Source organism: Sciurus carolinensis, chromosome 6 (assembly GCF_902686445.1).
Source record: "Sciurus carolinensis chromosome 6, mSciCar1.2, whole genome shotgun sequence".
Classification (NCBI taxonomy): Eukaryota; Metazoa; Chordata; class Mammalia; order Rodentia; family Sciuridae; genus Sciurus; species Sciurus carolinensis.
In genome coordinates this window covers 145640408-145666866 of record NC_062218.1, presented here as the reverse complement: position 1 = coordinate 145666866, position 26459 = coordinate 145640408, and the positions used below count along the sequence as shown (strand labels likewise).

The following is a 26459-nucleotide window of genomic DNA, read 5'->3' as shown; positions in this document are numbered from 1 at the left end:
CCCAAGAAATGACCAGGTGTGTATGGTCCAAGACCACAGAAATCATGAAAACTCAAATTAACTTTTCCTCCCTTAAAATTGTTCTGGTCAGATCTTTTAGTGACAGCAGCAGAAAGTTGACTAAACTCTAGGAATTCATCAATATATTTAAGAATTTTTTTTTAATCGGAGTACAATTTTTCAAAATAGTTTCTGATGATTCTCTGAATTTCAATAGACTATATAGTGATATTTTTAACCCCAATTTTGTTATTTGAACCTTATCTCACTTGATGATGTTTAGGTTTGCCAATAGTTTATTAATGTTGTTTAGATTTTCAAAAATCAACTCAGTGATTTAATTGACCCTGTGTATTTATTTTATTCTCAATACAATTGGTTTCAACTCTCATTTTAGTTATTTCCTATGTACTGATTACAGTGTTGTTTTGGTCTTCTTTTTCTAGAAACTTGAGGTGCAAAATGAGAATATTTACTGAGTATCTCTGCTTTTTTTAATGCATGAACCCAGTGCTATAAACTTTCCTCTTAGAACTGCCTTCATAGTGTCTAAGAGATCTTGATACACTGTGTGAATTTGTTTGTAAGAATTTTATGTCTCCCCCACATTCTCCTGCAATCCATTCATCTTTCAAAAGTAACAGAATGCAACAGGCCATGGTGGCACATGCCTGTAATCTCAGTGGCTCTGGAAGCTAAGGCAAGTGTTCAAAGCCAGTCTCAGCAATTTAGGGAGGCCCTAAGGAGCTTAGTAAGACCCTGTCCCTAAAATATATATAAAAAATGGCTGGGGATATGGTTCTGTGGTAAAGTCCCTTGGGTTAAATTTTCAGTATATAAAAGAGTTATCTCTTATTATTTGTATTTGCTAAGATTTCCTTTGTTACCTAAAATATGATCTATTTTAGAAAATGTTCCATGCTCTGAGAGCAAAGTGAAGTCATTTATTGGTGGATGAAATATTCTGCAGATATCTGTTAGGTTCATTTGATTAATAATATTTTTTTTAATTCTAGAGAATCTTTGCTTAGTTTATATCTGGATGATCTATCTGGTTTTAGGAAAACTCACTTCTAAGTTCCCCAGGCAAAGGCAGTGGCAATGCTAGCCACAGTGGAGATGGACCCGAATCTCTTCACGTACATCATTTATTTCCTCTTTTTACTTTTCTTTTATGAACCAAAAAAGAAAATAAGTAAAGTTAACAACATAAATTCCAATACTATAGTTCAAGTTCATTCCTTTTAGCTTTGACTTGGTGGAATAAGAATTACATAGTTTTAGAAAATAGCCATTGAAACATAAAGATCCTCTGAACTTGCCTTCATAATTTACATATCAGAAATCTACACTCTGTAGAGATTACATGACTGCCCCCACAGTTATAAAGATTAAGAACTGCTTATACTGATGTCAAAAAAATGAGTTCTCTCAGTATCAGTCTCTTCTTCAGCTGCAGCATGACTGCTAAGTAACTGTTAGTACACCTTGCATTTATTACCAGATAAGTCCAAAACAGTGGTGCCATCTTGTACTCTAAATAATGGATTATATCTAAAACATTAAGCAGAAATTACTGTTACACAAAACATATTGCCTGGGATTTACTGCCTACACAAATGACTTCAGAATGCTTTTCTAAAATGCTCTTTCCATTTACACACATGCATTTCAAGGATAGCTCTAAGCAATTTACTTTGCATAAAGACTGTGGTAATAAACTGACTTTTGACTTACTACAATACTAAACATGAAAGTCATCACATCATTTCACATTTTAGAACCTAAAGTATAAGACCCAATTAATTTTGAAAGAAAAGAGTAGATATACCATTTTTCAAAGAAGTGGCAGGTAAAATTACAAGCAATGAGGTAAATTTTCTTTTTTCTTTTTTCTTTAATCAGACAAACAAGTTTCCTGCTTTATCGGGGTTTACACTCTGGTGAGGTGAACAATAAAGCAGACAATATCCTTTTATGTAGTATTAAAAATTATACATACATTCATTTATACATACACATGTATATGCATTCATAGACATACATTAATATATTTACCTTATTAAATCACTTAATTCTGTCAACAAACTTAAGTAGGTGTTATTTTTATTTATATTAACAAAAGAATATAAAAGCACAAAAATGTTGAGCAACTCACTAACAGTCATACAACAAAGAAATAGAGCTGAGCTTTGAACAAAGGTAGTCATAGCCCATTTACCTAACCACTGAGTTGTACCACATCACTGTGTGGCAAATGGAGGATGCTGTTTCAGTTACCTATTGCTGTTTAGCAAACCATCCCTAAACCATGTGACTTCAGTTAACAACTACCATCACTTATTGTACTAATGAATCTACAATTTGGGTAGGGTTTGGTGAGGAAAGCTTTTCTACTCCAGAAAAACTTCTATGCCAAAATGTGTAAACTGGGTTATGTCACTAGGAGCTAGAGGATCCACTTTCAAGATGGCTTGCTCATGCTAGAAACTTGACGCTGGCTATCCGTTTAGTTTCCATGTGGGCCTTTGCCCAAGGAAGTCTGTGCTTCCTCACTGCATGGTTCTAAGAGTGAGCTACCTAAGAGAATCAGGAGGAAGATGAATTATATGACCTAACCTCCTATTCAAGGAGAGGGAGCAAGACCTCATCTCTTCCAATGTCAAAATTACACGGGAAAATGGGGAGTGAGATATTAGTTTGGTCAGTTTGGGAAAATACAATTCATTCCAGGTGCTTTGGAAACAAAAGGAGGGACATCTAACCCAGCCTTGAGTGCGACGAAGAGGTGGTCTTTGCAGGGTCATGCATGGGGGAGATGGGATGTTGAGGAACGAGCATGGCCTTCCTTGCAAACCTTAGCTGGAATGTTGGCCCCATCATGCATTTATTTATTAAAAGGACTCTGATTTGTTAGGCACAGTGCTGAATTTAGTAAGACACAATTTCTACCCTCACGGAGCTTACAGATTGGTGGGAGATTGAGACATTGGGGAGCCTCATCCTGCTTCCACTTTTACACAATAGCCAAGGGGAATTTTAAGCTTCCATGTTAAATGTCTTCTAAGACTTCCAATTTCTCTTAAGTAGGAAACCCTTACCATGTTCCACAAGAACATGCATGATTTGGCTTTCCAGCTTTCTTTGGTCTCCCATATTGGCCTTTCCATTTCTGAAATTCCCTGAGCTCCCTCCTATTCGAGCATTCTCACGTGCTCTCCCTCTGCACGGGGCACCCCCCTTCCACTCTTGCTGTGGCCAACTCTATTAAAGTTGTGTAATTCAATGCCACTTCTCTAGCGAAGTCTTCCTTGATCCCTCAAAATAGTGTCAAATCTCTTGTCATACCCTCACAGAATGTTCTGAAACATCTTAACTATAGCTAAAACATTTAGTGTAATTGTTTAATGTGCATCTTACTCCCTTCTTAAACTGTAAGCTTCATGAGGACAGCTCTTACTTGCCACCAAAACCCAGCACCTAGCCCACTGCCCATCCCAGAGTAACCATTCAATAGCTATCCATTAAATGAGCAAATATGTGATAAATACCATAAAAGAGCTGAGTATGAAATGCCTCAGGTACACAGCAGGAGCACCTCATCCCTTCTGGGGGATCAGGGAAGGCTTTCTGGGGAGGTATCTCAAGCTGTGAACTGAAGGGCAAGGAGTTAACCAAGTAAAGAAGAGGAGGGGGAGGGGGAGAGAGTGCTTCCTGCAGAGAATAAAGAGCATGTGGAAACATGAGCGATGAGAATGTGAGCTCCAAAGCAGAAGAAAGTGCAGGATGGTAAAGTTGAGCGGAGGGGGATTTGGCGGGTAGTGAGAGTGAAGGGCAGACCAGGTCATGGGGGTTTTATAAATCAGGTTGTTTCTGCTTTGTTTTGTTTTTTTAATTGACATGTAATTCACAAACCATAAAATTCACCCTTTTAAAGGATACAATTCAAGTACTTACCTAACTTGCATGAGACCCTGGGTTCAATCCCCAGCACTGCAAAATGAATACACAAATAAATATTGAAAAATAAAGCGTACAGGGCTGGGGTTGTGGCTCAGTGGTAGAATACTTGCCTAGCATGTGTGAGGCACTGGGTTTGATTCTCAGCACCACAGTTAAATAAATAAAAATAAAAGTCCTTCAACAACTAAAAAAATTAAAAACAAAATAAGTGTACAATTAGGCTTAAGAATTTTGTAGGAAGGACATTATCACATTTGCCTTTTAATAAGGTGACTTGAGTGGGCCGGGGATATAGCTCAGTTGGTAGAGTGCTTGCCTCGCAAGCACAAGGCCCTGGGTTCAATCCCCAGCACCCCCCAAAAAAAAAAAAAAATGGTGATTTGAAGGGGGTGGAGGGCGAGAGAAGAATGGAGGAACCCTAGATTACATAGAGGGAAATGAGAGGGAAGTTGGGTATGAAAAATGGTGGAATGAGACAGACATCACCACCCCATGGTCATGTATGACCTCATGAACAATATGAATCCACATCGTGCACAGCCATAGAAATGAAAAGATGTACCCCATTTGTGTACAACAAACCAAAATGCTGTCTGCAAAAATAAAAAAAAATTTAAAAAAATTTTTTAAAAAAGTGACTTGAAGTCAGACATGGTGTGACTTAATAACTCTATAGACCTCTAATTCTAGCAACTCAGGAGGCTGAGGCAGGCTCATCACAGGTTTGAAGCTAGCCTTAGCAACTGAGTGAGACCTTGCCTCAAAATAAAAAAATAAATAATAAATAAAAATCTAAAAAGGGCTGGGATTGTAGCTCAGTGGTAGAGTGCCCATGGGTTCAACCTCCAATCCCCATCCCCCAAAGTACTCAACTACATTGCCAAGAAGGAATGGAATGAGGGGCGACCTCATGCCCTTTCAGTGATCTGGGAGACAAATGAAGGCAACTGGAACTAGGCTAGTGGTGGTGGTCACAGAAGATGGACTAGAGTCACCGGTAACTTATTGGGTAGAAGTCTGAGAGACAGTGAGGAGCCAAGGATGACACCCGGGGGTCTGGTATGAGCAGCTGGGAGGATGGAATGGAAAGGAGAATGCTGGAAGGTGAAGATAATGCAGTTTCAGTTAGCTATCTAAGGTAACTCTGGGGCGTGGAAGTACACATGTCCAAATCTTATTTGGTGTGTGGGACTGGAAAGTTCTGGGTCAGAGTTACAGGTGTGGGAATTGTTGGCAGATAGTAACGGCAGCCAAAGACGAGGATGAAATCATCTCAAAAAGGAAGTACAGGTCAGGTGTGGTAGTGCATGCCTGTAATTCCAGTGACTCAAGAGGCTGAGAAGGGAGGATCATAAGTTCAATATCAGCCTCAGTAACTTAGCAAGACCCTAAGGACTTAGTGACTTAGTGAGACCCTTTCCCCAAATATAAACCAAAAAAAAAAAAGGGGGGGGTAGTGGTGCTGGGGATGTGGTTCAGTGGTTAAGTGACCCTGGATTTAATCCCTGGTACCAAAAAAAAAAAAAAAAAAAAAAAAAGAGTGAGGTCTGATTTAAGCAGAGAACCGGGGACAAACAGTATCTAAGGGAAGGGAGAAGGAAAAGCAGACTGACAGGGAAGAGCTGGAGAGTGAGAGAGAACCAGGACAGGAGGTCATAGAAGTTCAAGGGAGAATTCTTGAAAGGAGGGAAAGTGTGAAATACTGCACAGAGATCAAATAGTAAGATGATGACTGCAGGATCTGGATTTAGCAAATAGCAGATCAATGGTGGATTTGTTAGAGAAGCCAGGCTATAGCTGGACAAGATACACATAGGATATGAGAGTGGAAAAATCCAACTGTAGAAGAGAGTTTTGTAACCATGTACAGAATACCAATCTTTAGATTCCATTTCTTCAATCATAAAATAGGGATAATAGAAGGTAACAGTAAGGACAATATACATAACCCTGGACATGGTCACCCTAAATAGAAGTTTCTTATAATGTTGTTGAAAAGATTAAATGAAATAAAGTATGGTAAAATGTCCAGCATCATAAACATCCTTGGAAAAGGCACTAACCAATTTTAGTTTTCTTTCCCATTCCTTGTGCAACACTGTTTAGTAACAAGTGCTTCCCTTGGAAATTCCTAAGATTTGGTGGCATTCAGCATCAAGGTACATCTGTCATAATTAGAAAATTAGCAGACCATGTCTGTGACTAACATTCAGTTAGAATTTGTGCCTCTGTGAGAATTATTTGAGTCAAGTAAAATGCAGTTGGGCTTATTTATACCAAGTAAGGGAAAGCAAGGAAATAGGGCTAACTAAGGTCAGCCTCTTTGCTCCTTCAGTTTAAGGTGCTATATAACCCAAGTTGTGAATCCCCTCAACTTGCAAACATCTTAAGTGTATCACTCTGAAGTGAGAAATGGCTGAATGGTAAATTTGATTGTTTAGAATAGCAGCTACCAATTATCAAGTGCCTTCTTATACCCAGTGCCTTCTATAAGTTAGCTCACTTAATTCTTGCTACAACCTTGTAATAAAAGCTGGTTTCCAGATGAGGTTGCTGACACTTAAGGGATAAACAACTTGCCCAGGGCTGAAGTTAGTAAGGGTAGAGTTTGGTTATCTCTCTGTATAGCTTCAACTCTTCCTCCAATGGACAGATTGGGTAGCTTCATTATTGGCTCTGGAATATATTTCAGAAGTTACACAGTTTGGGGATAGGGAATCTTTAAAAAATTAGTTGGTCTTAACTTAGGAAATATACAAAATTTAGTCTGAAATTAACATAATTCCTTACACAGAAAGTTAGATAATAGCAAAGGGCCAAAAGCAAGTGGAGGGGCAAGAAGATGACAGCTGAGGTTAGCACTACAACACATCTATAATCTGGAGGATAATCAGTGGAGAGAAGTGTTGGGGCAATTTTACTAGGACAACTGGAGCTTGACAATAGATGGAAAGAGCAATGCACTTCAAACTGGCCAGCCAACAGGAAACCTAGTTGTCCCTCATCCCAAATGCTAGAAACAAATATTTGAGAGATGGAATTTTTCAGATTTTGGAATACTTGCATATTGTGGGTATGGAATGCAAGTCTAAACATGAAATTCATTTATGTTTCATACATACATTATACACATAGCTAGAAGGGAATTTGATACGATATTTTTAATGGGCCTTCATGTTGACTGTGAGCCATCACAAGAACTTTTCACTCTGGACATGTTGATGCTCTTGGATCAAATGTGAAGCATTTCAGATTTTGGATTAGGGATGTGAGCTCAGTCTCAGTCCCAGTTAGTTTTCTCTTTCCAGGCACCTCAGTTTCTACTTTATCAGTGCTGGAGATAATGGAGGAAGGGAAATATACGCGCGACCGAGCCAGGAGAATCCAGGGCGCCGGACACCGTCTCAGCCCGGGCCTTCTCCCCTCCCCCGCTGCCACTGCAGCCGCCCCGGCTGGAGAGCGCTGGGCATGAGTTGCGCGCGGATAGGGTCACTGGGTCGGGGCTTTCGGGGGAGGAGGAGGAGTTTTTTTTTTTTTTTTTTTTTTTTTTTTTAAACCCTGAGCGGGGAGGGAGTAGGCAGGAAACGGCCAAGGCGAAGCCAGGGCCCCCTCCCTGGCCGAGCGAGGGACCGCGGAGACCCTCGAGGTACATTTTCCATCACTGAGCTTCAAATAGCATAAGCTTGTACAGAATTCCTGTTTCACCTGATCATGTTATCCTTAGGAACTTTTTATAAAGGAGATCTATGAATAGCACCATTTGACTGGTTACTTTATCATGCTTACTGACCAATCATATCCCAGAAATTGTGATAGATGAGTCAATACCTAATTTCTGATGTTACCAGTCAGTCTTTTAAGAGAGACTCATCCTAACAGGGGTCCATCTTAGCATTATTTCAGTGGCTTAAGTAAGCATGTTATTTTATGTTTAATTTTCTAAATAGCATTTTAATAAAGAAATGTTGCCTATAATTTCAATGCCTTTACTCTCCAGAAAAGTGATTCATTTACCAAATATGGTTCATTTGCCACAGGAAATATTTTCTAAACCTTTTAATACGTTAGCTTACTCTTTGCTGCCACCTAGTGTACAGTTGCCACTAGAGCAAGTTTTAAAATGCCTAATTGCATAAAATCTTCATGAAAAGAAATGTTTATATAGCATATAGATATATATTTTTTTAGATATATGTGACAGTAGAGTGTATTTTGACACACAAATTTGGTGGCTTAACACAACAACAACAACAACAACAATTTTTGAAGAAAAACTTGAGCAAGAGTTTATTAGAGGCAACACTTTACTTTTTGTTACCACAACTCTGTGTAACAGTTTATTTATTTATTTATAGTATTGGTGATTGAATCCAGGGATGCTTTACCACTGAACTATGTCCTCAGCCCTTTCTCTTTTTTCCCCACTTTCTTATTAATTTGCCTTGATCCTCCTGCCTCAGCTTCCCAACTCATTAAAATTATAGTAAGTGACATCATACCTGGCTATTTACATAACTGCTTATTGATGTCAGAATTTTTGTTACTATATAAACTACTCATCCTTAGTCACAAATCATATAGAAATAGGAAAAAACAAAAAAGAATTAAAATAAAAATATGTATATCCCCATCTTTGGAAAATGCAATGCTGTAGAAAACTGTAACCATTTGTATTCTAATTGAATGATTTTCTTCATATTGCAGCAATTGGATCATGAGCATAATTTTTAGAATTGATGTCTATTTAATGAAAAAAATAAAATTTCTTGTTAAATTATCAGTCATAATAAAATAAATGTATTAGGACTAAAGGAAGAGAACAACACACTTCTATTCATACTTATATTTTTAATTTCTTATTTTAAAAATAGAATGTTTTCAATGTGGGCTACTACAAAAATTTTACAGTTTTATGATTTTAGTTTTCATTTTGCAGCAAGTACATGCATGTATATATTATAAAATACTATTTTATTTTTCTTTGTACTAGATTGTAAAGTGGTAACTGTAATTTTAATTTGAATCAAGATGTAATTTTTGCATATTTACCATGTTTAAACATAAGAAATCAAAACCCACAGAAGCATAAAAATTGTTTTAGACCTCAAGGAAGCTGGTCATTCAGTTATGTATCAGACCTTAGTTTTGCTTTTTCTTCCTTCTTTCCCCTTCCTTCCTTCCTTCCTTCCTTCCTTCCTCCCTCCCTCCCTCCCTTCCTCTCGCGCTTGCGCTAGCTTTTTGTCACATAATCACCGAGCAACAATCACCAGCCCTTTCTTTATTTTGTAAACTACTGAGTCTGGCCTAGAACTTGAAATCCTCCTGCCTCAGCCTTCCAAGTTACTCAGATTAGAGGAAAGCACCACCACACCCAGTGTAAATTAGTCTTTCTAGAATAAATTTTCTAGAATATAAATCCATTCTTATACATGTACCCAGATCTCAACTGTACAAATAAGTCTGACTGCCAGATAATAACATGGAATTTTCTGCATTTAACTACCTATCTTATTTCTAGGTTCAACCTCATTATTTATACGTGAAGTACTTTTTGTAATCATCAGAATTTTGTAAATGTTCATTGAATTTTGGTTTCAAATACCTGAAACTGTAATCTATTTTTGAAAAAGAAATATTATGAAATGGGAGATTTTTAAGTAACATAATGTTATTTTTCAAATAAGTTCTTTGATAAGTATGAACATTTTCTCCAAAACTGTATTTTTAAAACAAAAATATGTAGTTATAAAAAGAGTAAATTAATTTTAGTTTGAACTACTTTTTGATATACTGGTTAGCAGATAATAAAACTCTAAATATATTTTAAAGAGCAGAGTCTTTTCCATACTTTATGTTCTATATATGACTAAATGTGAAAGTTGGACTGTTGTGAGGAAATAACTGAATACCAAGGTTTTCCACAAGAGTGATAGTTTGATAATGACTCTATGATAACTAGCTATTTAAAGTAAAGGATAAATATGACTTAGACCTGTTTCTAATAGGTTGTTGTCCCTATCAGTGTAATCCATTAATATTCATGCAAAGAAAGGGTGATTATTTATTGTTTTTTGGAGTCCTTACCCTAGCTTAATGTTAAGAAGTATTTTGCATCTCAAATGCAAGATGACTCTTTATTTAATGTTTCTCAAAAATAATATGTAGGAAATAATAATGAATATTTGTGAAATGTATGTGCATGCATGTGTGATTTCTGTTAAATGAAGAATTACTTTGAGAAAACCTTTATGTTTAACACATAAATGTATAAGAGATACGTTTATACCTTCATGAATCACACATAAAGGCTTACTACACTAGTCATTCAGGAACCTATATCACATCTCATTCTTGACTCTATCGGTAAGCAAATCAGCAACCACAAATTAGCCACAGATACTCTCTCTGACTTGGTTGTCTAAACTTAGTTATTTCTAGAGAGAGGAGCTTGGATTTTGTTATTACAAAATACTTTCCATGTTAAATGCTTTATACTTCCATGTTCTACAAATTGAGAGAGGGTCTAAACACGTTGCTGAGGCTGATTGTCAACTTTTGATCCTTCTCCCTCAGCCTCCCAAACTGCTGGCATTACAGCCCTGTACCACTGCACCAGGAATCACATGTTCTTTAACACCAGGTCTATCTTGTGTGAACAAGAAACTTATCATTTATGTTAAACATACTGTTGTGGTTTAGATATGAAGTGCTCCCCCAAAAGCTCATGTGTGAGATGACACAAGAATTTTCAGAGGTGAAAATGATTAGATTATGAGAGGTCTAAATGAGTTGGAGGATTAGTTTTACTGGTATGGATTAACTGAGTGGTAACTAGAGGCAGGCAGGGTGTAGCTGGAGGAAGAAAGTCACTGGGGTGTGCCTTTGGGTTTTTATTCTGTCCCTGGTGAGCAGCGCTCTCTGCTTTCTTCTTGTGTCCTCAGCTGCTATCCTCTGCCTCACCTCAGAGCTGTGCAGTGGTCCAGCCATGGACTGAACTTTTGAAACCATGAGCCAAACCAAACTTTTCCTCCTCTATAGTGTTCATTTCCATTGTTTTGGTTACAGCGATGAAAAAATGAATGAAAACATAGAATTTGAAATTCTTTAAAAAATACTAATTTGAAGCTGGGAGTATAATCATTGGTAGAGAGCATATTTATCTTGTGTGAGGCTTAAACACTCATTTCTTCTTCCAGGGAGGATTCCCATTTTGAATTCTATCTTAAGAGAATGATGTCATGATTAATATTGGTGAGTGTAAAAATAATGCCCCCCTTTACCAATGGGTTCCAAGATATATAAAGTGGTTTTGAGGTTTTTATAATTAAAATAATTTATAAACTCAGAATGTTTGCAAGAATTACTCAATGAAGCTACTTTGAAATTAAATTATATTTAGTCTTCGAATAGACTTTCGTGACCTTCCTTTACCTTCTTTAGCTGTGTGGAATTTAATAGGTAGGCAGGAAACCTACTCAATATTTAAAACATTATTTTACCAGGAAAATAGATGTCATTAATGAGAGGAGAAAGTAGCAATACTGGAGAAATCTTATTGCTTCCTTAAAACTTTCATCTCCTTGGCTAACTAGTTTACAGAGAAAACAAAATTCAAATTCTGCTGTTCTAGGACTCCGAGAGTCTCCTAAATAACTCTCATTCAAATTCAGGATGAGGGGGCTGGGGAGGTAGCTCAGTTGGTAGAGTGCTTGCCTTGTAAGCACAAGGCCCTGGGTTCATTCCCCAGCATTCCCCCCCCCCCAAAAAAAACCCCTCAAATTCAGGATGAACCAATCCTTACAAAACTGAGAAGTTATTGTGTTTATTTTTTTCTTATGGTTCCGACAGATCACATTTTCTATTTAGAAGATTGGCAATAACAAAATATGTAAAAAATTTGCTGAATGAATAAATTTATTTGCCAATGTAGATCGTCATGATAGATTCTGTGGAACCAAAGCATGAATGAAAATTACAGTCATGTAATATTTTATATTCTTTGAAATGTGTCAGATATGGATTATAATCATTACCTGTAATATATCTGGAAATAAAGTAGTTATTTAATAAGATCTAAAATCTAATTGCTGATGTGTGTCATCTGCTCAATTTTTATTAAAATAAAATACCCAAAAAATGCTACTACAAGTACTATTCCTAAAGCAATATAACCAAATAACTGTCTCAATAATTCATACTATAATTAATAAAACTCAAAAATCTTCCTGATTTTCCAGATAAGTTGCTGCATATTTAGAGTGAAGTATCATGAGTTAAATATTTTCCTTATGCTTAGAAAATTAAATAGGTAAGTAATTATTCACTCATGTGATTAGATAGAATCTTATATACTTTATTTTTACCGACCTAATATTCCTTTAAAATGTAAATTAATTTACAATTGATAATATCATCTAAATAATAACAGTTTAATCATCCCCCTCAAGCTGTCTCGGCAATTACTGACTTTAATTCTTTTCAATGCTGAGATTTTCTGAGAGATGAGAGGAAAAGTAAAGGTGTCAATATCGATTTTCCATATCTCACCTGACTCCTAGCAATCAGCTCTTATTAAACGTAATTTTCAACTCTTTACCTGATCTTTCAACATTGTTAGAACTTCAAGACTGATTTCTGCTATTAACCAGTAGTTGGCCACAGGCAAAGTACAAAGGAGACACAGATTCATACTTTGTAGAATTGTGGACATCGGGAAAAGGGAGAGTAGACAAATGACACCGTGAGATATTATAGCTGCATCGAAGCACATACACACATCCAGGTAAGTGCATACACAGAGATCAATTTCTCATAGGAATTCCACTCATGAGCATAGTACTGGTATGTAACCATTTTCCTTTGGTTGTGAAAAGTTAGAGGATTTATTTTGAGAGCAGCTCATTGCAGGGAACTGGAAGGGTTGGCCAACTAAACATAATATCTTTCATTGACTCAAAAACCATCATTGAAATAAGTTAAGGCATAAATCACATACATATGTCGTGTTTCTTCACTTATTGTGTAGCGTGGCACTATTTCAAGCCACTTTCAGTCCTTTTTAAAAGAACTATGGGGACAAGAAAGAAAAGAGAACACAGTTTTCATTGTGATAGTAGTGGGGGGGTGGTATGAACCCCAACTGACAATCCCAGAATGGAGATGGGCAGCCAGAGAGATCAGGGTTAGAAACAGAAGCACTGGGGTTGATGACAGGGTGACAATTCTTGGGTGGCTTTAGTAGAAGTTGAGACACTGGAACATTAAATATGGACTTTGCATTTTAGACACATTTTGGAAATATTATAGCTCATTTTATTTTTATGTGGGTCACTGAAAATGCCATGAAGTGACAGAAATATACATTTATATTATTAGAAGATAATCTAGTCCAAACAATAATTCTAACATTAAGAATATTGGATCTGGACTCAGAGGATCTAGTTTTGAATGGAAACTCAATACTTCACAGTTGTGTAAATCTGGAAACCAATGTGACTATTTGTCATATTGCCTACATGACAATCTTAGGCAAATTTAAGTTTCAGGGCACATATTTAGAATGTTGATTTTATTTGAATTAGAACCAATAATTTGGAACCCACACTACTGTGTATAAGACCTAATTGTCTTTCATTTCATTAAAAAAATAAACTCTCATTAATTCCCATGATTTCTATTTCCTACTTGCAAATAAGTGGACACATAATCAAACATTAAAAAAAGTATTTTTGTGTAATAAGCCTTTTCAGCTTTCACATCTTGGTGAAAAAGTTTGAAAACTATATTAAACACTTGACATTTTGATTTTCCTAGTTAAAAAAATGCATGTTAAAATTTTACTAAGACATAATTTGATTCTATAAATTAAATACACCATTTTAATTCAAAAAATAGATTAAGATAAAATGTATTATTTAATTACTTTGAATGACATAAAGCTTAGAGAACAAGTTGCAATGAAAACTGAAAAATAAGAAATATGCATTTAATTGGGAAAATATCTTGCAAAGATTTGAAGCTTCTTGTCATCTGGATGTCCTTGTACATCTCAGTGGGCTCAGTGTGCTCAGCAGGATAACCTGATGTATTAAGGTTAAAAATTAGTCTGATTTCATTCAAGCACCCCTGGATGTGTCAGCACATAGATGTTTTGGTGAAAAATGTGTCGACTCTAAGACATTTAACTAGTAGGAGTTTTATTCCACTTTCACTTACACTCTAGTTATCTGATGGTATCACTTCCGAGGCTCTGTGGATGCTGTACTATAATCACACTTCTCTTCTTTTCCTACTGTCAATTGTAGTTCCTAAATTCTCAGGTTTTCTAAGCTTGTTCACTTATTTTTCAGCTCCTAAAATTTTATAAGTGTTTTTTTTCTACTATCATCAAAGTTATCCTAATATTCTTATAATATTGCAAAGTGAATTTCTTTGACCCACCTGATCATTTGACTTTTTCAATTTTTGAAAATTATGGGGAGGTGTGATTTATATAACTAGATGCATAATTTGGTAAAAAAAAAAAAAATTGAAAATCTGTTTTCATGGTCAAATGGGGCACATTTGATATGGAAGTTGAAAACTTTTGCCTAAAATCAGGACCAGGACCAGGACACCCACTTTTCCACTTTTGTTCAACATAGGACTGAAAGTCCATGCTTGTGCCATTAGACAGGAGAAGGAAAGAGAAGAAATCCAGAGTGGACTGTTGATAGGTAACTTGGACAGTCTACAAACAACATGATTTTATACATAGAACATCCTAAGGACAACACCACATTAATTTAGCAAAAAGAGATGATTTCAGTAGGTATCAGAGAACAAAAATCAACATGTATAAACAGCAGTAATTCCATATACTGAATGGAATTATCTGAAAAGGAAATCAAGAGACTAGTCCCATTTACAATAACTACCAAAAATAATTAAATACTTAAGACTAAATTTAACCAAGAAGGAAAGAACTGAACATTGAAAATTATTACAATTGATAAAACAATTTAAAGATAGGAAGATATGTGTTCATAGATTGGAAGAATTAATATAAAAGTGACAATGAAAAGTGATCTACAGATTCAATGTAATCCCTATCAAAATTCCAATGACATTTTTCATATAAAGAGAAAAAAACCTTAAAATTTGTATAGAACCACAAAAATCTCTGAATAATCAAGGCAATTTTGAGATTAAAAAAATAAAAATACAAGGACTGGGGTTTGGGCTTAGAGGTAGAGTGCTTGCCTTGCGTGAGTGAGGCACTGGGTTCAATCTCAGCACCACATATAGTAAATTAAATAAAGGTATTGTGTCTATCTATTTTAAAAAAACAAGTGGAGGTATCTAACTTCAAAATCCACTACAGAGATATAGTGATCATAACAATATCATCACAATACAAAAATGGACAGATAGATAAAGGAACAAAAGTAGAGTACCAAGAAATAAGTCCACATACTCATATAGTCATTTGATTTTCAATAGGTTCCAGAATAAACAAAAGGAAAAGACAGTGTCTTCAACAAACATAGAGAACAGCCTATATGCACATGAAGTAGAATGGAAGAATGGAATTAGACTCTATCTCACCCAATGTACATAGACAAATTTAAAATGGAAAAGTCTTAAATGGAAGAGTTCAAAAACCTTTCGCATTACTGAAAGAAATCATAGGGAACAAACCTGCTGCCATTGGTCTGGGAAATTAATGTTTGGATATGATCTCCACAAAATATAAGTGGGAAAAATAGACAAAAGGAATTTCGTCAAACTAAAAGACCTTCTGCACAGCCAACAAAACAACCAAAAAGATGAGAGATCAACCCACAGAATGTAGAAAACACCAGCACACCATACATTTGATGAGGACCTAAAATCAGAATATAATAGAAACTCGATAGTAAGAAAAGAAATAACCAAATAACCTAATGTTAAAATCAGCATGTGAGCTGGGCATTGTGGCACATGTCTGTAATCCCAGCAACTCTGGAGGCTGAGACCAGAGGATCACAAGTTCAAAGCCACCCTAAGAAACTTAGGGGAACCCTGTCTCAATATAAAAAAAAATTTTTAAAAATTGAGAATGCGACTCATTGGTTAAGTGCCCACTTGGTTCATTTATCAAGTTAACTTATGAGGCACATAACAAAGAAAAATTTCAGACAACATACTAAATAGAGAATTACAAAAAGTTTCACTAATAGCATTCCAAAACATCTGATTTTTCACAATAGGCATTTGAGTTGGTAAAAATAGGAAATGTGCAGTTGATTGTCTTTCCTTTCCTGTTTCCCAGGTCCATTTCTTTTCTGCCTGTCTGTCCAGGAGGCTGACCTCTGCCTACTCCTTCCCTGGAATTGTCCACTGGTGGCTTCTGATTGGATTTAATTATGGGAAGTAGCTGCAAGTGACTAGAGGGCAGGAGGCAGGAGAAGTTTCTGGCAGGTGCTGCCCACTCTGTGACAGCTCTGTCAGACCCTGTCTCTTCCCCAGTTTCAGTTCTCTGTTGGCTCAGGCAAACACCATTTCCTTTCCCTTGGCTCCAAGGCTGGCCACAGCCTCTGCCTCCTGATGGTCCCACTCCTGCTGTCTCTCACTTCTTGGTTCTCTTAACATTCTAGCACCTCTGAAAACAAAATTCATGAATGTCTCTTGAGCCATCTGGGTTGAATTGGGCTCTCTGAGGACTCCAAGTGAATGAAGGATGTTTTCTAAAAACTAACTCTCTGAGGTTTTTGAAACCAGTCATCATCTGTCATGCATTTACACACAGGAATCTCTGATCTGCAGGGAATATTTCTCATTTTCTGCAATCTTTTAATTTACAAAATTCTTCCATTGATTAAGAAAAATTAGTTCTGGTACCTCAAATTGCCAACTACCAAATGAAACATTATATACTAAATCAAGGAGGCTATTAGTAAATTCTTCAAAGCAAAGAACTTCAGATAGATTGAACTTTATACAATGAATTTAAAAGCATATACATATCAACTGACTCTAAATTATTGAGACAGACTACTTCTGTTCACAATTAATCAGTCAACACATATTTATAATGAAGTATTGGACTTCTATAAGTACTAATGACTTACATTAAAAGATGATAGCAAACTCTGGAAAATCTTGAGAGAAAGTAGACAAAAGGAAATTATATACTGGTTTTAAAGGAGAGACAGCTGTTTTTTTAAATTTTTTTAAATTGTAAACAAATAGGATACATGTTGTTTCTCTGTACATGGTGTAAAGGCATACCATTTGTGTAATCATAAATTTACATAGGGCAATGTTTGATTCATTCTGTTATTTTTCACCTTCCCCCCCACCCCTCCAAACTCTCTTTTCCCTCTATATAGTCCTTCCTTCCTCCATTCTTGCCCCCCTCCCTAACCCTAACTCTAAACCTAAAACTAACCCCTCCCACTCGCCATTATGTGTCATCATCAACTTATTAGCGATATCATTCATCCTTTGGTTTTTTGAGATTGGCTTACCTCACTTAGCATGATATTCTCCAATTTCATCCATTTACCTGCAAATGCCATAAATTTATCATTCTTTATGGCTGAGTAATATTCCATTGTATATATATACCACATTTTCTTTATCCATTCATCAATTGAAGGACATCTAGGTTGGTTCCACAATCTGGCTATTGTGAACTGAGCAGCTATGAACATTGATGTGGCTGTATCTCTGTAGTATGCTGATTTTAAGTCCTTTGGGTATAGGCCAAGGAGTGGGATAGCTGGGTCAAATGGTGATTCCATTCCAAGTTTTCTAAGGAGTCTCCACACTGCTTTCCAGAGTGGCTACACTAATTTGCAGCCCCACCAGGAATGTATGAGTGTACCTTTCTCCCCACATCCTTGCCAACACCTGTTGTTGCTTGTATTCTTGATAATCACCATGCTAATTGGGGTGAGTTGGAATCTTAGGGTGGTTTTGATTTGCATTTCTCTTATTACTAGAGATGTCGAACATTTTTCCATATGTTTATTAATTGCTTGTAGATCTTCTTCTGTGAAGTGTCTATTCATTTCCTTAGCCCATTTGTGGATTAGAATATTTGCATTCTTGGTGTAGAGTTTTTTGAGTTCTTTATAGATTCTGGAGATTAGTGCTCTATCTGAAGTATAATTGGCAAAGATTTTCTCCCACTCTGTAGGCTCTTTCTTCGCATTGCTGATAGTTTCCTTTGCTGAGAGAAAGCTTTTTAGTTTGAATCTATCCCAGTTGTTGATTCTTGTTTTTATTTCTTGTCCTATGGGAGTCCTGTTGAGGAAGTCTGGTCCTAAGCCGACATGTTGAAGCTCTGGACCTACTTTTTCTTCTATAAGATGCAAGGTCTCTGGTCTGATTCTGAGGTCCTTAATCCATTTTGAGTTTAGTTTTGTGCATGGTGAGAGATATGGGTTTAGTTTCATTTTGTTGCATATGGATTTCCAATTCTCCCAGCACCATTTGTTGAAGAGGCTATCTTTTCTCCATTGCATATTTTTGGTCCCTTTGTCTAGTATGAGAAAATTGTATTTATTTGGGTTTGTGTCCGTGTCCTCTATTCTGTACCATTGATCCACCTTTCTATTTTGGTACCAATACCATGCTGTTTTTGTTACTATTGCTTTGTAGTAGAGTTGAAGATCTGGTATTGCGATACCCGCTGCTTCACTCTTTCTGCTAAGGATTGCTTTAGCTATTCTGGGTTTTTTATTCTTCCAGATGAATTTCATAATTGCTTGCTCTATTTCTGTAAGGTACATCATTGAAATTTTAATTGGAATTGCATTGAATCTGTATAGCACTTTAGGTAGTATCGCCATTTTGACAATATTAATTCTTCCTATCCAAGAACATGGGAGATCTTTCCATCTTCTAAGGTTTTCTTTAATTTCTTTCTTTAGTGTTCTGTAGTTCTCATTGTAGAGGTCTTTCACCTCTTTTGTGAGATTGATTCCCAAGTATTTTATTTTTTTGATGCTATTGTGAATGGGGTAGTTTTCCTAATTTCTCTTTCTGAAGATTCATCACTTATGTATAAAAATGCATTAGATTTATGAGCATTGATCTTATATCCCGCTACTTTACTGAATTCACTTATGAGTTCTAAAAGTTTTCTGGTGGAATTTCCTGGTTCCTCTAAGTATATAATCAAATCATCAGCAAATAGGGATAGTTTGAGTTCTTCTTTTCCTATTCGTATCCCTTTAATTTCTTTGGTCTGTCTAATTGCTCTGGCTAGAGTTTCAAGGATGATATTGAATAGGAGTGGTGAAAGAGGGCATCCATGCCTTGTTCCAGTTTTTAGGGGGAATGCTTTCAGGTTTTCACCATTTAGAATGATATTAGCCATGGGCTTAGCATAGATGGCCTTTAAAATGTTAAGGTATGTTCCCACTATCCCTATTTTTTCTAGTGTTTTGAGCATGAAGGGGTGCTGTATTTTATCAAATGCTTTTTCTGCATCTATCGAAATAATCATGTGATTCTTGACTTTAAGTCTATTGATATGGTGAATTACATTTATTGATTTCCTGATGTTGAACCAACCTTGCCTCCCTGGGATGAAACCCACTTGATCATGGTGCACTATCTTTTTAATATGTTTTTGTATGCGGTTTGCTAAAATTTTGTTTAGAATTTTTGTGTCGATGTTCATTAAGGATATTGGTCTGAAATTTTCTTTCCCCGATGTGTCTCTGTCTGGTTTAGGTATCAGGATAATATTGGCTTCATAGAATGAGTTTGGGAGAGTTCCCTCCTCTTCTATTTTATGGAATACTTTGAGAAGTATTGGAATGAGCTCCTCTTTAAAGGTTTTGTAGAACTCGGCTGAGAACCCATCTGGTCCCGGATTTTTCTTTGTTGGTAGGCTTTTGATGACATCTTCTATTTCATTACTTGAAATTGGTCTATTTAAATTGTGTGTGTCCTCCTCGTTCAGTTTAGGCAATTCATATGTCTCTAGAAACCTGTTGATGTCTTCGAAATTTTCTATTTTGTTGGAGTATAGATTTTCAAAATAGCTTCTAATTATGTTTTGTATTTCAAAATCGTGTCTGTTGTGATATTTCCTTGTTCATTCTGAATTTTAGTGATTTGGGTTTTCTCTCATCTTCTCTTTGTTAGTGTGACTAAAGGTTTATCGATTTTGTTTATTTTTTCGAAGAACCAACTATTTATTTTGTCAATTTTTGTATTGTTTCTTTTGTTTCAATTTCGTTGATTTCAGCTCTGAGTTTAACTATTTCCTGTCTTCTACTACTTTTGGTGTTGGTCTGTTCTTCTTTTTCTAGGGCTTTGAGCTGTAGTGTTAGGTCGTTTATTTTTTGAGTTTTACTTCTTTTATTGAATGCACTCCATGAAATAAATTTTCCTCTAAGCACTGCTTTCATAGTGTCCCAGAGATTTTAATATGATGTTTCTTTGTTCTCATTTACCTCTAAGAATTTTTTAATTTCCTTCCTAATATCTTCTGTTATCCATTCATCATATAGTAGCATATTGTTTAATCTCCAGGTGTTGGAGTAGTTTCTGTTTTTTACTCTTTCATTTATTTCTAACTTCAATCCATTATGATCTGATAGAATACAAGATAGTGTCTCTATCTTCTTGTGTTTGCTAACATTAGCTTTGTGGCATAGTATATGGTCTATTTTAGAGAAGGATCCATGTGTTGCTGAGAAGAAAGTGTATTCGCTCTTGGTTGGATGGTATATTCTATAAATGTCTGTTAAGTCTAAATTATTGATTATGTTATTAAGATCTATGGTTTCTTTGTTCAATTTTTGTTTGGAAAATCTGTCCAGTGGTGAGAGAGGAGTGTTAAAATCACCTAGTATTATTGTGTTATGGTCTATTTGGTTTCTAAAATTGAGAAGGATTTGTTTGACATACATGGATGAGCCACTGTTTGGGGCATAGATGTTTATGATTGTTTTATCTTGCTGATTTATGCTTCCCTTCAGCAGTATGAAATGTCCTTCTTTATCCCTTCTGACTAACTTTGGCTTGAAGTCCACATTATCTGAAATGAGGATGGATACTCCAGCTTTTTTGCTGAGTCCATGTGCATGGTATGTTTTTCCCCATCCTTTCACCTTTAGTCTATGGGTATCTCTTTCTATGAGGTGAGTCTCTTGCAGGCAACATATTGTTGGATCTTTCTTTTTAATCCAGTTTGCCAGTCTATGTCTTTTGATTGATGAATTCAGGCCATTAACATTCAGTATTATTATTGAGATATGATTTGTATTCCGGTCATTTGGTTCATTTTTTAAATTTTATTTATTTATTTATTTATTTATTTATTTATTTTTTTGACACAACTTGGTTCCTCCTTTATTTGACAGTTCCTTTAGGATAATTCCTCCCTTTGCTGATTTGCTTCTTTGTTTTTTATCTCTTCCTCATGGAATATTTTGCTGAGAATGTTCTGTAATGCTGGCTTCCTTTTGGAAATTCTTTTAGCTTTTGTTTATCATGGAATGATTTTATTTCATCGTCAAATTTGAAGGTAAGTTTTGCTGGGTACAAGATTCTTGGTTGGCATCCATTTTCTTTCAGAGCTTGAAAAATGTTGTTCCAGGCTCTTCTAGCTTTTAGGGTCTGGATTGAAAAATCTGCTGATATCTGTATTGGTTTCCCCCTGACTGTAATTTGGTTCTTTTCTTTCACAGCCTTTAAAATTCTGTCTTTATTTTGTATGTTAGGTATTTTCATTTATAATGTGCCTTGGTATGGGTCTGTTGTAATTTTGTGTATTTGGAGTCCTATAAGCCTCTTGAACTTGATTTTCCATTTAATTCTTCAGATTTGGGAAATTTTCTGGTATTATTTCATTGAATAGATTGTTCATTCCTTTGGTTTGTTTCTCTAAGCCTTCCTCAATCCCAATAATTCTCAAATTTGGTCTTTTCATGATATCCCATAGTTCTTGCAGATTCTGTTCATGATTTCTTACCATCTTCTCTGTTTGTTCAACTTTGTTTTCAAGGTTAAATATTTTGTCTTCAATATCTGAGGTTCTGTCTTCCAGGTATTCTATCCTATTGGTTATGCTTTCTATGGAGTTCTTAATTTGGTTTATTGTTTCCTTCATTTCAAGGATTTCTCTTTGGTTTTTTTTCAATATCTCTAACTCTTTATTGAAATGATCTTTTGTTTCCTGCATTTGCTCTTTTAACTGTCGATTGGTGCTATCATTCAATGCCTACATTTGCTCTTTCATCTCATCATTCAATGCCTGCATTTGCTCTTTCATCTCATCATTTGCTTCTCTGATCATTTTAATTATGTACATTCTGAATTCCCTTTCTGTCATTTCTTCTGCCATGCTGTCGTTGGATTTTATTGATGTAACATCTAGATTTGTTTGGGGCATTTTCTTCCCTTGTTTTCTCATATTGTTCAGGAATCAGTGGATCATTAAGATATTGCAGATTTCCTCTATTGACTTATAATGTCCCTGAAGATTGCTAGTATATCCCCTCTTATCCTTCAGTAGCCTGTAGTCTTGGAGGAAGTTGATAATGCGGAAGCTGCCTCTCTAGGGGTGGTGACCCTCAGGTGGGGTATATTCCCTGATAGTGGGCAGAGGTGCCTCCACTTGTTGACCAATGGTCATCCAAAGGGGAACTAGGTTGCGTGTTGAGGCAAGACCTGTTTGTGCCTGTGTCTCTGGTTTTACCATCCTTGTGGGAAAACCTCAACCAGTGGGGAAGACTCACCCGGTGGGGAGGTCTCGCTGGTCAGTTCCCCTCCTAGAGGTTCCCCTCAATCTACAACTACCACCTGGGCTGGGCTGTCTTCCTCTGCAACGTTCCCAGGGGCCCGGACCTACCTCCTGGACCTGGGAACCTCACCCTTCGCAGATGAGTCTCCTTAGGCTGCCTCTCCTCAGAGAATCTGCCCGCAGTCCTGGAACCTTCGCTCTGCCCCAGGCGTGTTTCTGTGCGGCTCTTCCAGCAAGAAGTCACCTAGCTCCTGGGATCCTGCTCTGCACCTAATCGCCTGACTATGCGGCCCCTCCTCTGAGCTGCCACCTGGAGCCCCGTACAGTCGCTCCGAGACCCAGTGACCCACCACACGCCTCTTCCTCCAGATAACCGCCCGGTGTTCCGACGCAGTCACTAGGAGTCCAAGCAACTCACTTCGCATCTCCTCCTCCCGCCAACCGCCCGTAGCCCTAGGCAGTCACTCCGAGTCCAAGTGACCCACTCTGCTCCTCCTCCTCCTCGGGTAGCCCCCTGGGTGTTCAGGAGGGGTTGCTCCGAGACCAAGCGACCCACCGCGCTCCTCCTCCAGGCAGGCCACCGGTGTTCAGGAGCGGTCGCTTTGAGTCCAAACAACTCACCACTCACCTCCTCCTCTGGCAACTGCCTGTAGCTCTGATGCAGTCACTCGTAGACCAAGCGACCCGCCACGCTTCTCCTCTTCCTCCGGGCAACCCCCCAGTGTTCGGAAGCGATCGCTCTAAGTCCAAACAGCTCGCCACGCAGCTCCTCCTCTGGCAACCGCCTGTGGCTCTGATGCAGTCACTCCTAGACCAAGCGACTTGCTGCGCTACTCCTCTTCTTCCGGGCAACCCCCCGGTGTTCAGAAGCAGTCGTTCTGAGTCCAAATAGCTTGCTACGCAGCTCCTCCTGAGGCAGCCGCCTGTGGCTCTGATGCAGTCACTCCTAGACCAAGCGACCCGCCACGCTCCTCCTCTTCCTCCGGGCAACCCCCCGGTGTTCAGGAGCGCTCGCTCTGAGTTCAAACAGCTCACCACGCAGCTCCTCCTCAGGCAGCCGCCCGGAGCCCCAGTGGTTGCTCCGAGTCCAAGCGCTGTGCTGAGCCCTCTACGATGATCCCAGTTGTCCGTGTTTACCACTCCAGTGGGGGGAGGGGCATCTCGCCGAGCAACTCCACTTCACAAATTCCCTGCGTTCCGGGGCTACCGCCCCATCCGGGACGCCTCCCCAATGGGAGAGACTCACCCGGCGGCTTTGAGTTGGTCCCAAGTCTCTCACTATCTCCTCTTTTGAATCCTGCATCCTGGAGCAACATGAAATGCAGCCGCCCTCTAGTCCGTCATCTTGAAATCTTGAGACAGCTGTTTTTTTTAATTGTCTTTCTACTAAATAAACTTTTATTGCAATCAAACATGGCAAGGCATAGTGACAGAGGATATAAAGTTGTGTGCTGATCATGTTTTGGATATTTAGAAATAAAAATATTAAGTTATTAATTCCTGGAACTTAGACTGTTTTTGTGATATGAAAAGATTCAGTTGGCTCAAAGTAAAGAGAGAATGCAGTTGTTTTGTGACTTAGAACTGCCATATCACAATCAATTCAATAATGTTTTGGTTTTCAAAGTATCAACTATAAAAGAAAAAATATATATGACATTATCTTGGAATATTCTTGAACGTAGCTCGACAATATTTTTCAGATAATAGATGTTAACAGCTCTGGCACACTCAAACAAATCAAAAAATTTTAAAGATGTCATTCGGGTTGCAGTGAGATGATAATTTTAATTTGCTTTTCCCTGACTGAGCACTTTTCATCTATTTGTTGGCCATCTTTATTTTTTTCTTAGCTGCAGTGAATACAGGGTATCACATCAGGAACATGATACCCCTTTTAGATTTACTGTTTCTCATAGGCAAGGGCTCTGCTTCTCTGCTTTCATTGAGATCTATCTCCTCTTCTCCTGCCTGGAGAAAAAAACAAGGTGGTCAATAGCTGTTCTCACCTTTACCTCCAAATGGAGCAGTACCAAAACAAATAGAGTCATTTCCACTTGTTGCTAGGAAGAGATATTTTTAACACATTTTACCAGAGTGAATGAATTAATTCCATACCTTTATTTAGCTGTGATAGAGTGAGTACCCACTATGAGTCAAAAATTATTTCACCCATTTATCATTTTTATATTCTTCTTCACAGATTTATTTTGTTCATTTGGAAGGGAAATTGTTCTCATCTTTGATAAAATCTTCAATAGTGTAATTTGTTTTCTTGGATATTCAGAATACTTCAGAATACCTTCTGGAATTATAATAAATTTTAATACAAGAATGTAATATAGAAATAAGCAGATTGATGAAAATATAAGTCAGATATGCTTCTAAAAGAATTGAAGATAACCACAAGCTTCCAGGTGAGGAGATGTTGCTCATGTGGGCCATGGAACAATGGTACTGCTGCTGTCAACACCACTAGTATAATTATGATTGACAGAGGTGAGAAAGCCTCCAAAACTCAGCTCTTCCAGTTAACTGAGATTTCTCTGGATTTGGCTTGTTGTAGAATAGTCTATTTCAGAAGGGGTAAGTACAGTGATGATAAAGGACGTCAGCAGAAGAACACACAGAGTATGATTTGATCCAATAGATTCAGAGATTTTACAAAACCAACGTTCAACTTTTTCCCCTTTACCTTGACTTGAAAATTGCATGTTTGTCCTTTGTCTTCAGATCAAACTCAGATGTCATTATTTTTAAGAAATACAAATATAGGGGCTGGGGAGATAGCTCAGTTGGTAGAGTGCTTGCCTCACAAGCACAAGGCCCTGGGTTCAATCCCCAGCACTGCAAAAAAAAAAAAAAAAAAGAAAAGAAATACAAATATAAATATAAGTCAGTTTGTTGATGTTTACTAATTTGCAGACTGTGTAGATACTTCAGCTACAAAATGAAGAAAAATGATGCATTAGCTGAATTAGGAGACATTTAAATATTATAAGACACATCAAAACTAAAGACAGAATGCTTGTCAAGTTCCAATTTTTACCCTGGCATAAGTTTATAAAAATGGTATTTTTTAAATAAGTTTATATTAGACATAATGCAAAATCATTAAATAGAGAACTAGTCAAAATTGTGATTTTAGGGCAGTTATTTTGTCATTGTCAGTGCATCGAAGCTCATCACGTCACTGATAACGCCCTGGAACAATCACTCACATTCTGTCCCACAGTTGTAAAGTACGCCTTTGTGAAGGTATGCAACTAAAAATGTTTTGATATCCATACAAGATGAAAGTATATTTTTATTAATTCATTTGAACTAAAATTATTACGATGCACAATATTGCAACAAGAAATGAATAATTTTGAGGCTTGATTTGTCTTAGTATTTTGATCAAAGAAAATCATGATGGTAGTTACTCTCAAGAATTTATTTTATTAGCGAACTTACATCATTTAAGCAACTAAAAAAGATTTAGAAGGAAATTATAAAAAAGGAAGATGATATTTGTAATTTAACTAAACTCTAGGGCTATTTATTTTCCTGTAAACATATGCACACATATGCATGTGTGTGTGTGTGTGTGTGTGTGTGTGTATGAAGAATTATGAGCTGCAAAGTAAAAGTCCAAGATTTATTAATAACAATAATTCCTGGCATTTATAGACTACTTAACATAAACTATTTATCCAATGATCTAGCACATAAAATATTATAGGTAAATATTTTAATATGAATAAGTACAGGTAATCATGATGGG

The 26459-nt window shown here is 37.0% G+C and overlaps 1 non-coding gene across 1 annotated transcript; it reads left to right on the top strand.

The window, feature by feature from the left end:
• The first annotated feature begins 4248 nt into the window (after nt 1–4248).
• On the top strand, nt 4249–4321 carry Trnaa-cgc (transfer RNA alanine (anticodon CGC)). Its single transcript has one exon. It is a non-coding gene; the product is annotated as a tRNA-Ala (tRNA).
• Nucleotides 4322–26459: the final 22138 nt, after the last annotated feature.